A 13,533-nucleotide genomic window follows, 5' to 3' on the forward strand; every position below is an offset into this window, starting at 1 on the left:
TAGGAATGGGAAGGAAGCGGCCGTGGCCTTAATTAAGGTACAGCCCCAGCATTTGCCTGGTGTGAAAATGGGAAACCACGGAAAACCATCGTCAGGGCTGCCGACAGTGGGGTTCGAATCCACTATCTCCCGTATGCGAGCTCACAGATGCGCGCTCCTAACCGCACGGCCAACTCCCCCGGTCTCATATGTTAAACGTATAAGCTTTAATCTTCTTTATAGCAACATTAATGTTATTGGTTTTACGTTCCATTAACTAGGCTACTTTTACAGACAAGGTTTACATTGATAGATAACAATTTAGACCGCTTTCCTTTCCGACGACGGAACAAGAACAGGCTAAAACTGGGAAGGGAGCGATTGTGATCATGACCTTAAGTAAGATACAGCCTCAGCATTTACCTGGGGTGGAAATGGGAAACCACCGAAAACTATCTTTAGGGCTGCCGACAGTGCAGGGTCAAATCCACCATTTACCGAATGCAAGTTCACAGCTACACGGGCCGAATCGTTCAGCCTCGATGGCGATTGGTTGTATGACACCAGGTATTCAGGCCCACTGGTTTGACCATATTCGCAATATCTCATGAATCGCTCTTATCTGAACTTCGATTCATCAAAGTAAATACATTTTAACTACTGTATATCTGACAAGAGAGACCTGCTTCGTTCTCGAGGTAATGCCCTTGAAAGAGAGCAACTTTCACGTACTTTACGGACCTGTCTGAAATAAAAAATAAATTAAAAAAGCTTAATTAATTAAGGTTCTTGTCGACTTTCCGTTTGCCTGCAGTTCTTTCGTATGCTCTCGTATTCCTCTGAACTCGACCAACTCCCGTGATTATCATGGTCGTTAAACAAGCTACTGACTTCCATCGACACTAAACTGATAAAAGCTACGATATATTTTGAGCGTAGTCAAACTTGTGTCCATCATAAATGATTAGTTTTCTTTCTTGAAAATGTTTCTTCTCGATTTGATATATTCTTATCTCACTTAAAATGAAGAATGGGATGGCACCTAATTTTAGGGCACTGTCACCTCCTCAGGATTGTAGATTACCGCTTCCTAATATACACTGACTGACAGAGCAAATGCAACACCAAGGAGGAGTGGTTCGAAAGGGATGAAAGTTGGGGAAAAAACAGAGTCGGCACGGAAGAATAATTGATGTTTATTTCAAACCGATATGCAGGTTACACAATGCGCACGGCATCGACTCAGTAGGATGTAGGACCACCGCGAGCGGCGATGCACGCAGAAACACGTCGAGGTACAGAGTCAATAAGAGTGCGGATGGTGTCCTGAGGGATGGTTCTCCATTCTCTGTCAACCATTTGCCAGAGTTGGTCGTCCGTACGAGGCTGGGGCAGAGTTTGCAAACGGCGTCCAATGAGATCCCACACGTGTTCGATTGGTGAGAGATCCGGAGAGTACGCTGGCCACGGAAGCATCTGTACACCTCGTAGAGCCTGTTGGGAGATGCGAGCAGTGTGTGGGCGGGCATTATCCTGCTGAAACAGAGCATTGGGCAGCCCCTGAAGGTACGGGAGTGCCACCGGCCGCAGCACATGCTGCACGTAGCGGTGAGCATTTAACGTGCCTTGAATACGCACTAGAGGTGACGTGGAATCATACGCAATAGCGCCCCAAACCATGATGCCGCGTTGTCTAGCGGTAGGGCGCTCCACAGTTACTGCCGGATTTGACCTTTCTCCACGCCGACGCCACACTCGTCTGCGGTGACTATCACTGACAGAACAGAAGCGTGACTCATCGGAGAACACGACGTTCCGCCAATCCCTCATCCAAGTCGCTCTAGCCCGGCACCATGCCAGGCGTGCACGTCTATGCTGTGGAGTCAATGGTAGTCTTCTGAGCGGCCGCCGGGAGTGCAGGCCTCCTTCAACCAATCGACGGGAAATTGTTCTGGTCGATATTGGAACAGCCAGGGTGTCTTGCACATGCTGAAGAATGGCGGTTGACGTGGCGTGCGGGGCTGCCACCCCTTGGCGGCGGATGCGCCGATCCTCGCGTGCTGACGTCACTCGGGCTGCGCCTGGACCCCTCGCACGTGCCACATGTCCCTGCGCCAACCATCTTCGCCACAGGCGCTGCACCGTGGACACATCCCTATGGGTATCGGCTGCGATTTGACGAAGCGACCAACCTGCCCTTCTCAGCCCGATCACCATACCCCTCGTAAAGTCGTATGTCTGCTGGAAATGCCTCCGTTGACGGCGGCCTGGCATTCTTAGCTATACACGTGTCCTGTGGCACACGACAACACGTTCTACAATGACTGTCGGCTGAGAAATCACGGTACGAAGTGGGCCATTCGCCAACGCCGTGTCCCATTTATCGTTCGCTACGTGCGCAGCACAGCGGCGCATTTCACATCATGTGCATACCTCAGTGACGTCAGTCTACTCTGCAATTGGCATAAAGTTCTGACCACTCCTTGGTGTTGCATTTGCTCTGTCAGTCAGTGTATATACTTGAGAAGCGCATTTTCTCCTCCCGCACTGTTGTCCATCAGCTATATCTCCGAGCATTTCATCCCTTCATTTGACCACTGCTGTCATACACGTTGTACCGTAGTTGCATTTTGACCAACACGTCCAGCGAATGCCCGCACAAATAACTCACTCTCACGGAAACAATTTATCCGGGCCCTCTCAACCTGTGACAGTTGTCAGTAGCTTGCTCGTGCCCGCCGATAACGAATGTTGCAAAAGCGATCTATTCATATCTCTGCACTTCACAGACTACACATCAGGGGCGTAGCCAAGAAGGATCAGTACCTCGCCCAGGCGGTCTCACCTGCTATGCTAAAAAGGGTCCTTGTGGAGGGATGGGAAGAGTGGAAGGAACAGGCAAGGAAGAGAGAAGGAAGCGGTCGTGCCCTAAGTTGGGAACCATCCCGGCATTTGTCTGGAGGAGAAGTGGAAAACCACGGAAAACCACTTTAGAATTGCTGAAGTGGAAATCGAACCCACCTCTACTCAGTTGACCTCCAGCCATTTTTCAAATTTCGTGGCAGAGCCGGGAATCGAACCCGGGCCTCCGGGGTGGCAGCTAATTACGCTAACCACTACACCACAGAGGCGGGTATTATATTATTATTATTAATAATATTATTATTAATAATAGTGTCATTTTCTTTACGTCCCACTAACTACTTATACGGTTTTTGGATTATTATTATTATTATTATTATTATTATTATTATTATTATTATTATTATTATTATTATTATTATTATTATTATTATTATTATTATTATTATTATTATTATTATTATTATTTCATGACACAAATTGTATTCACTCAATTGCGAGTTAATGGTAATGTGGACAATGCACATATTTATTATTTTGGGTCATTATATAATTATATTTTCCTTCATATTTTAGGGCCATTTTCTCGCTCATTTTAAGTCTTTTTAGGGGATATTTAGATCATTTTCTAGGTCTTTTTCGGCATATATTAGGTCATCAACGTCCAAGCTCTACTCATTGCTGTTGACACGAACTCACTCTTCGTGACGCAGTTCACGGTGGCGCAATCGTTATCTTTCTCTTCCCACGATAGCAGTTCGATTGAGTCAGAGGTCGGGTATTCAAAAGCGACAATTCCGTGTCGTTGGCTTCCGGTATGTTTATGGACTCCCGTGGGACAAAATTCCGATATCGTTGTGTCTCTTAAAACCTATAGCAATTGAAGAAACCCTACAAACAACATAATTAACCCATCGGAAATTACGAACGTCCCTCCTTCTCCTTATAGGAAAAAGCACCTACCTCGATCACTACATCATTAACTATTTCCGAAAAAGGCCGAAATATGTTTTGAAAATATAAATATATCTGTAGGTTCGTTGGCATAATGCATACAAAGAAGGGTTACTGTAGGAAGTTGTAAGTTCCACAGCTTTTACACTCGTGCAGACAATACACACGGTATTTCGAACTATCACGAAGGTAATACTTTATTATTGCAAATAACAGGATACGTCTGTAAATTTTAATTTTAGAAAGAAGTTCAAGAGAATATACGGTACTTCACTGGATAATTACTTAACAATCTTTCGATTATAGACGATTGCTGCACACCGACGAGAACAAAGAGTATTGGGTAGTTTACAAAACAAAAATAATAAACAGCTGATTACTCTATTTGGATTTTTTGTGGTTCCAAGACTCCGGCGTACTTTGTACTTTGAAGCTTCGATTAGTCATAGAGTAAAAATTAATAATCAAATTCCTATATTCCGATAATTGCACTTCAAGTGTCTGGCGTAGTTTTAACAGAAGATTTGAGAAACTGTTATAAACATCCTCTTTACTTTTACAGCATTTAAAGGCAGTTTTAATGTCTGTCCCGCTTAGTAGAAAAATAATAGTAATCTAACATAACCTAACCCCATGGCACTACAGCCCTGAAGGGCCTTGGCCTACCAAGCGACCGCTACTCAGCCCGAAGGCCTGCAGATTACGAGGTGTCATGTGGTCAGCACGACGAATCCTCTCGGCTGTTAGGCCTATTCTTGGCTTTCTAGACAGGGCTCACCATCTCACCATCAGATAGCTCCTCAATTGCAATCAAGTAGGTCGTAGGCTGAGTGGACACGAGCCAGCCCTCAGATGCAGGTAAAAATACCTGACCTGGACGGGAATCGAACCCGGGGCCTCCGGGTATGACGCAGGTACGCTACCACTTCACCACGGGGCCAGCGTAGTATTTGTCTACTCGGGTTAAATTCTCTCTTCTGTTAGCGCGTAGGTAGAAAAGAATTCTAACTCGACTAAATACCAAGTATTTTAATTTTAACTCCAGTTCTAATGTTTCAGTTAACCTGTTATAATTAGGGTACGCCTATGTGCAGTTGAGAATTGTAGTGTAGGTATTGTATTAGATAGTATCTTGCCTGCTATATTCGTGTAAATCAGGGTCTCTGAAACGCCCAAAATCTCACGCGTGCAGACAGCGGCGCAGAGTTCCTTGCAGAGTGCATCGGTTCCACTTGGCTCGGCTCGGACCAACGCTTCGTCTCTGGGCTACTCGGCTAAGCTCGGTTCAACTCGGCTCAACTCGGCTCGGATTTGGAGCGATAAGGAGGAAGTGAGGAAGAGGGAGGCAGGCGGAGCGAGCGAGACAGACATGGGGAAAGAGAGATACAGCGCTATTGCTCCAAATCGGGGAGTGGGGGTCTGCAGTCTGGTCATCCAAGCGAAGTCGTCTTTTGCACTGAGCACAGTGCATGCACCAGGCGCATGCACCCTGAGAGGCCCTGGTTTAAATCCTAGTGTACGGTAACACTTTCGATATATCAGCATTTAACTAAACGGCGGTTTAAATTTCTTTTAGAGCATAGTAAGGTAAAATAGCAGCGTCGGTAGATGCAGGGTGCGTCTCGGCCCATAAGTGGGACCTGGTCCGTGGTCCAAGAGCTCTACGCCTCTGCATTCGGGAGTGAGACGGGACAGGGCTGGACCTCACGGCTGGTCCTAACAGTCGGATGTCCTGAGAATGGTTTTCCGTGGTTTTCTCTTCCCCTACACTAAGGCGAATGCCGGGACATTTCCTAGTATAGGCCATGGCCGCCGCCCCCCCCCCTTCTCCGTGCATTTCCTTCAGCGTAACAAATCTCCCGGCCTGAGAGACGGTGTCACCGTCTAAGAGGCCCGCCTCACCCTTCAGGGGAAGAATGTAAACATTTTAGTAGTACTGCAGCAGTAAATAGCAATACATATAATCTGTTCACGCATTTAGCTTTGTTGGTAACCCTTGAATAGTTCTTGCGAATTTCAAATTTTAATTGCAATTTTCATTTCTTTTAGGGCATTCTAATAACCTGTTGTACTGAAGGTACGTCTGAACGCAGTTTAACATTATTGTAATGCAGTTATTTTTCTATTATTATTATTATTATTATTATTATTATTATTATTATTATTATTATTTTGCAAGTTGCTTTACGTCGCACCGACACAGATAGGTCTTATGGCGACGATGGGACAGGAAAGGGCTAGGAGTGGGAAGGAAGCGTCCGTGGGCCCGTGGCCTTATTAAGGTACAGTCTCAGCATTTACTTAGTGTGAAAAAGGGAAACCACGGAAAACCACCTTCAGGGCTGCCGACAGTGGGGTTCGAACCCACTATCTCCCGAATACTGGATACTGGCCGCACTTAAGCGACTGCAGCTATCGAGCTATCAATCCATTTCCAAATTCTTTGCAATTATTTAAAAAGAGAATATGTTATCAACATATAGGGAATCTGCCACTTGGGTGACTGCCCTAAATGCAGATCAGTGGTGATTGATTGATTGATTGATTGATTGATTGATTGATTGATTGATTGATTGATTGATTGATTGATTGAGGTTACACGACGTTCAAGTTAAGAAACTAGTTTGATGTTGATGTTATGTAATCAAATTAATAGATGGAGCAGGTGTTAAACTACGTGAGTGCATCAATTGAATCAAACGCGTGTCCGAGACAAGAGCGATGCATTCAAACTGGTGACAACATTACAACAGACGATATTTGGCTTTTGGTTATCACAGGCCATTCCAGGGGCTTATTAGAGAATATTAAGCACAATGTGGTCTCTATCAAATCATTACAGATAAAACAAGAGAGACAGAAATGCTAGTGATCATTATGTATATTAAATAGTTTAAGTGTGACCTCCTTATTATAACTGCAGTGTTATAATCCAGCCATTCTGAGAATATTAACGCATATCTGCCTAAGTACTGACTGTTAAAGCCGAAGACTGGAGTCTAAATCTTGGTTAGTTCAAGTGTATTTTAAGGGGGTTTAAACACGGATATTTGAGAGTTCCCTACTCACAGACTTAATGACAACTTAGATTAGGTACCTGGAAACTATTACCGCATAATTATGACATAAAAATTGATCATAATTATAATAATATACAAGATATAGGGTAAGTGGGGAAAGAAATGCAAATTGGTGTTACGTTTGAACCATTCTTCTGTAGGTTATACTATTTATATCACCGAAGGTTAAATATGTTTCAGAAATTTATTTAGTGTAAGGATTGCTCAGCTGTAACATAGACTGATGTCTAGAAATCTACACACTATACATGGGATATCATGCACTATATGAAAACGGCAGCATACCGACCACAGTTTGATAAATTCCCCAGCGTTTAGGCACCTGTCCTGACGCTGAACTTATTTCTCGATTTCCTCCACGGCGGCTGCTGGTCGAACCATTCTTACACAGCATCAGGAACCGCTTGGTCGGTAATGAATCGCTAAATCTTTGGGGCTTTCTTCAACAGACTAAGGACATGACTGTCTCAAGGAAAGTGATCCTAACTCTAAGGCGGAGGATGCATAAGACCCCAGCGAAAACAGGGTCGACTGGCTATCGTTGCATTGACAGTGTGTTGATGTGCTTTACCGTGGAGCGCAAGCACACTTCGTGACAGCTTTACCGTTCAAAGCACTTTGCTTTCCCGTTCAAAGCACTTTCTTTCTGCAAGGATTGAATCAAGACACTTTGTATTCGATTGGGCGTAACAGTTAAACATGAATGTTGCTATAAAATTTCTTCTACTTAGCGGACGCTTGTCTCAGACTGACCTCGTTCTGATTTTTTAATACAGACACGAAACCATGCAGTGGTATCTCCTCTTAGCGGCTCCATCTGTTATTCGCACTGTCGCCAGTCCTATTTATGTTTCAATTGAACAACCCTTGTAAAATATATAATAGTTATTCTACGAATTTCTATAGTCCATTCACTGTTATTCATTTATTCTAAGAACAGCTCGCGCGGTTACTTCCAAGGAAAAGCCGATGGTATGTGTAAAATATTGCGAAAATAAACAATATAGTAAATTACATTACCTTGACTCCTTTGATGAGAGAACGGCAACGGAAATAGTTTCTGGAAAGGAAAAACACAGGCTGTGTTAAAAACATGGTTAATATTAAATTTAAACAAAAGCCTATTTGGTATAAACGGCCCATGGTATTAAAAGCATGAAGCTGGGACTCAGGCTCTCCAGAGTACCCAGTTAGAAGAAAAATAGGGAGGGAATGATGTTACAGTGAGTATGTGCTCATAGTTAATTTGTAGAAGAATACTAAAACATTCGTTAGACAGAAATAAAACAAAGATAGAGATGGTTGTTTAAGTTAATATCACAGTTCAGCCTAAGCCACTGACGAGTGCAGACGTATTGAGCGGAGGGTCCCTGGAGTGGGAGAAGGGAGTGTAGGTGCTGAGTGCAGGAAGGTAGTGAGGAGTTTACAGATAATGATTGGTGTGGAGCAATACAGGGCGATCATAGGAGGATGGCAGGGAATAAAGAAAAGAAGTGAAGACAAGAGGGTGTAAAATAGAAATGGAAACGAAAGGAGAATTAGTGCTACCAGCGGCGGTGATTTTGATAATGCTATGGATTGGGGGTAGAGCTGAACCCAGGTCCGACTTCCAGTCGAAATATGAGCTGGGAAGACATGGAAGCAATCAGAAGAGTTGTAAACGAAGTGGTTGTAGAAGTCTGCCCCTTTGAGCAACTCAAAAATATGATTCAAGAGCAAACGAGGGAGTTTGAAAAAATGAAGGGATGATTCCGAGAAAGGGCAGAAGACATAGCATCGCAAGTGAGAAAAAATGCCGAAGAAGTTGCAGCATTAAGGAATAAAATGGGACGATTAGAAGAGGAGACGCTGAAACTGAAAGCAGAAGTGGAAGCCAATACTCTAAAACGTAGAAAGAAATGCCTATTTATATATGGCGTGGCTGAGGAGAAGAGGGAGGACAAAGTGCTTACAATTTATAAAGTAGTGGACCTAATTCAGGGGAAAATGAAAATCAATTTTAGTGAAGCGGATATAGACGATATGCAGAGAGTGGAAAGAATTAGAGACAGCAGGCCTATTAAAGTACAATTGTTTTCTACGGTGATGGCTGATATTGTGGTTGGCAATGCGGGTAACGTGCAGAGGGAAAAAATATGGATCAAGAGGGACATGGGAATTGAAGCGATTAGGAACGAAACAATTCTTAGAAAACATTTGGTACGAGCTAGGCATCAAGGGCTGAGAGCAATCATCAGAAGACAGAAACTAGTGGTGTCAAGCAGCAGCTGGAGTAGAATCTGGCCTGTGAATAGATCGATGGACCTAGAAATGAAGATGAAACAAGGCGAAGAAACAGAGAGAAGTGTAGCGATTAGTGGGGAAGATAGACAAGTGAAAGATAGTGATATTGGAGAAGACGGGGATGGTAGAAATGTAAATACCGAAAGTATCAGTGTGCTGTGCGAAGAGAGACAGGGAGAGGTGCCAAGTGAAAGTGCGATTATATACACCGATAAGGAAGGAGCAGTGGATAATGGGGCTAGAGTAGGTAGGCTTAGGGACACAGACACAGTCACAGCTAGATGCAAAGGAAGTCAGCAGAGTGGAAACAGTGAAGAAATGGCGGCCCAGAGAGAAAAGGAACGTTCAGAGGCAACCTGGAAGAGAATAGAGTGGCACTGGAGCGAAGGGTGGAGCAGAAGTGTAAGGGACGAAGGAAGTATCGACGAAGTAAGGTGTAGAAGCTTAAGAGACATCTGGGGAATAGGTGGAAATAAGAAGGGTGTTGTTACATGAAGTAAAAATGCTATTAAAGCTAGCAAGAAGTAAGAAAATTGTTACAGATGGTAGGGTGCCAACAAAAGGGGTGAGCATGGTAACTTTGTGAAATGGGCTATGGTTATTTTTTGTTAAGTGGATGTGAATCGGGGTGTGGTATGATGTAGGAAAAAGAGGCGAATGGGAGGTATGAAATTGGAGAGTTTGAAAGTTCTAAGGAAATTTGGAAAAGTAAATAGTGAGTTGTTTATTGGATTTAGGAGTGAAGTATGGTAGTTTTATGCCATTTGTATGTGAACTGCGTTTGATATGAATAGTGAAGTGGTGAATATGGTGGTATAAGGTTGAGAGAAGTGAGTATTTGGTGTTTAATTTGGGAAAGTAATTTATGGGTGATCTGATAATGTTATTTGTTTGGAGGTTTGTTTATGGTGGTATAAGGCTGGAAAAAGTGGTTAATTGGTGTAATGATAGTTGATGTTAATTGTATGTGAACCGGGCGAGTTGGCCGTGCGCGCAGAGGCGCGCGGCTGTGAGCTTGCATCCGGGAGATAGTAGGTTCGAATCCCACTATCGGCAGCCCTGAAAATGGTTTTCCGTGGTTTCCCATTTTCACACCAGGCAAATGCTGGGGCTGTACCTTAATTAAGGTCGCTTCCTTCCAACTCCTAGGCCTTTCCTATCCCATCGTCGCCATAAGACCTATCTGTGTCGGTGCGACGTAAAGCCCCTAGCAAAAAAAATTGTATGTGAATCTGTGTTTGGTATGATGTGTGAATAAGAGGCGAAAGATGAGGTATGAGATTAGGGAGGTTGAAAGTGCGAAGGAGATTTGGAAAAGTAATTAGTGAGTTGTTTATTGGATTTAGGAGTGAAGTATGGCAATTTTATGCTATTTGTATGTGAATTGTGTTTGGTATGAGAATTGATGCCTCCCGAAGGTATCACCACCTTGACGAAGGCAAAATATATTTTGCCGGGTGTTTATTGGAGGCTTGCGTGGTCAAATGATCCTTAGAGCTATGCCGGCGGGAGCATCTGCTCCTGTTAGGGCCACCCAAGCCGGACAGGTCTAAGGTGATGATCCAGACTAAGAGTGATACCCTGGTTCTCCAGGTTGGGGGTTGAGCGTAGGGTTAACTCCCCTACCTCGTAAAAAAACCAACTGTTACGGATACCTTAAGAATGAATAATGCAGGACTGGAAAACTTGGTGACGAACCGGCGAGAAAAACGGCTAAAGAGAAGGAAAAATGATATTATATTAGCAACGTGGAATGTTAAGACATTGAAGAGACCTGGCAAGTTAAAAGTATTAAGGAATGAAATGGATAAGTATGGAGTGAAAATAGCAGCTCTACAGGAACTAAGATGGAAAGGGAAAGGGATGATGATGTCTGGACAACATATTTTGATGTACAGTGGAGAAAAAGCAGGCAGTAATGGCACAGGATTCCTCATACATAAGTCAGTAAAGCAAAGCGTGATCAACTTTACTCCAATCAATGATAGGATGTGCTCTGTGAGAATTAGGGCAAAATTCTTCAACGTAACTGTGTTTTGTGTGTACGCCCCTACTGAGGAGGCAGAAGATGAGAAGAAAGATGCATTTTATACCAAATTGGAGGAAGAAATTAATAAAGTTCAAAGGCATGATGTGAAAATTATCCTTGGAGATTTAAATGCAAAAATTGGAAGAGAAGAAGTGTACAAACACTTAGTAGGGAAAGAAAACCTGCATGAAGTAAGTAATGATAACGGATTGAGATTGATTGATTTTGTGAGTGGAAAGCAGATGATAATTAAAAGTACTTGGCATCCTAGGAAAAACATTCACAAGGAGACCTGGATTTCACCAGATGGTGTGACAAGAAATCAAAGGCGACATGCATCAGATATTATGGATGTTAGAAGCTGCAGAGGTGCTGATGCAGATACAGACCACTATCTTGTTAGAGTCAAGTACAGACAAAAAATAGATTTGGCAAGAACGGAAAAAGTAACAAGAAAGGCAAAGCACAATATTGAAGGACTAAAAAATGAGGAATTGCAAGAGAAATACAAAAAGAAAATAGCTGAATCTTTGGCAATAAAAAGGGAATTATGGGAGAAAGGAGAAGTGGAAGATAAATGGGAGATACTGAAAACAACTATCAGTGAAGTTGCAGATAGTACCCTGGGAAAGAAGAAATTGGTAAAGAGAGCAGAATGGTTTGATGAGGAATGTTCAACATTAATCCAAGAGAGGAATGATGCTAGAAACAGAATGCTTCAAAGGAGAACAAGACAAACAGTAGAAGAGTATAGAGAGAAACGAAGAAGAGCAGATAAGTTATGTAGATATAAGAAAAGAGCTTTTGAAAGAAAGAGAATCGAAGAACTGGATGAAATGAAGGATAGAAACGAGGTACGAAAGTTCTATGAAAGAACAAAAGACATTAAGAGAGGGTTTCAACCAAGAGCTGTTTTCTTCAAGGATAAAGATGGAAACCTTCTGGGTGATAAAAGCAAAGTGCTTGGAAGATGGCAGGAGTATTTTTACGAGTTACTCAATGGAAATAATGAAGATGATAGAGAGGAGGAAAATATAAATGTTGATGGGGAAGAAAGAGAATTGGAAGAGGAATCAGTAAAAGAGCCAGACTTAGAAGAGGTCAAAGCTGCAATTAATGCATTAAAGAATAATAGAGCCCCAGGTGAAGATGGAATGGAGTCAGAGCTGTTGAGATATGGGGGAGAGGGAATAGAAATGGCTGTTTATGAATTGATTAAGGAGGTTTGGACAAAGGAGGAAATACCCAAGGATTGGACATTGGGTATAATTTACCCATTACATAAAAAGGGAGATAAGGCAGTATGTGGAAATTATCGAGGGATCACCTTGCTGGATGGAATGTACAAGGTTTTTGGTAAGGTACTAGCCTTAAGATTGGAATTATGGATGGAAAGAATATTAGGGGATTACCAAGCAGGTTTTAGAAAACATCGCTCTACTCTGGATCAGATATTTATATTACGACAAGTGCTAGAGAAATTTTATGAATATGACAAACAGCTACATCAGCTGTATGTTGATTTTAAACAGGCATATGACAGTCTAGATAGGGGTAAAATTTACAAGATTATGAAAGAATTTGGAATCCCAAGGAAATTGATTAGATTAACAGAAATGACTTTGAAAACAACGGTATGCAAGGTGAGAGTGGAGCAAGATCTGTCAGAGGAGTTTTTAGTGGAGAGAGGACTAAGACAGGGAGATGTACTTTCCACACTTCTTTTTAACCTAGCATTGGAAAAAGTAATCCGTGAATTGCCCATCAACCCAGGGGGAACCATTTTGAACAGATTAGTACAAGTGATAGCATATGCTGATGATGTAGCAATAATTGCAAGAAATGAAAGAGCTCTTGAAGAGAGCTACTCAGTATTAGAAGGGAAAGCACGGGACCTAGGACTAGAAGTGAATATAAACAAAACAAAATATATGAAGATGGGAGATACAGAGGGAGTAAGAGGAAGGACCCCAGTAAGATTAAATGGGAAGGAATATCAAAGAGTCACATCTTTCAAATATCTAGGTTCTATAATAACAGAGGACAATAAAACCTCCGTGGAAATACAGGAGAGGATAACAAGTGGAAACCGATGCTTTTACGCCTTGCAAAATATGTTTAAATCCAGGAATGTCAGCAGGAATACAAAAATTAAAATATACACAACAGTACTAAGACCAATAGTTATGTATGGCTCAGAATGCTGGGTGATGACCTCCAGAGAAGAACAGTGGCTGTTACGGTGGGAAAGAAAGATATTGAGAAAGATATTCGGTGCAGTAAGAGAGCAGGATGGGTGGAGAATGAGGACAAATGTAGAGCTGCAAGGACTGTTTGGCCAGCCAG

General features: G+C 42.7%; 1 protein-coding gene across 6 annotated transcripts in view; it reads right to left on the reverse strand.

The window, feature by feature from the left end:
• LOC136863154 (uncharacterized) overlaps positions 1-13,533 on the reverse strand; it is a 989,332-nt gene that overhangs the window by 551,094 nt on the left and 424,705 nt on the right. For all 6 annotated transcript variants that reach the window (XM_067139498.2, XM_068225867.1, XM_068225869.1 and 3 more), the window contains one exon: positions 7,896-7,935. The gene's annotated coding sequence lies outside the window, so the exon portion shown is untranslated. The remainder of the gene's footprint in view (positions 1-7,895; positions 7,936-13,533) is intronic.

The sequence above is a fragment of the Anabrus simplex genome, chromosome 2 (genome assembly GCF_040414725.1).
Source record: "Anabrus simplex isolate iqAnaSimp1 chromosome 2, ASM4041472v1, whole genome shotgun sequence".
NCBI classification, from domain to species: Eukaryota; Metazoa; Arthropoda; class Insecta; order Orthoptera; family Tettigoniidae; genus Anabrus; species Anabrus simplex.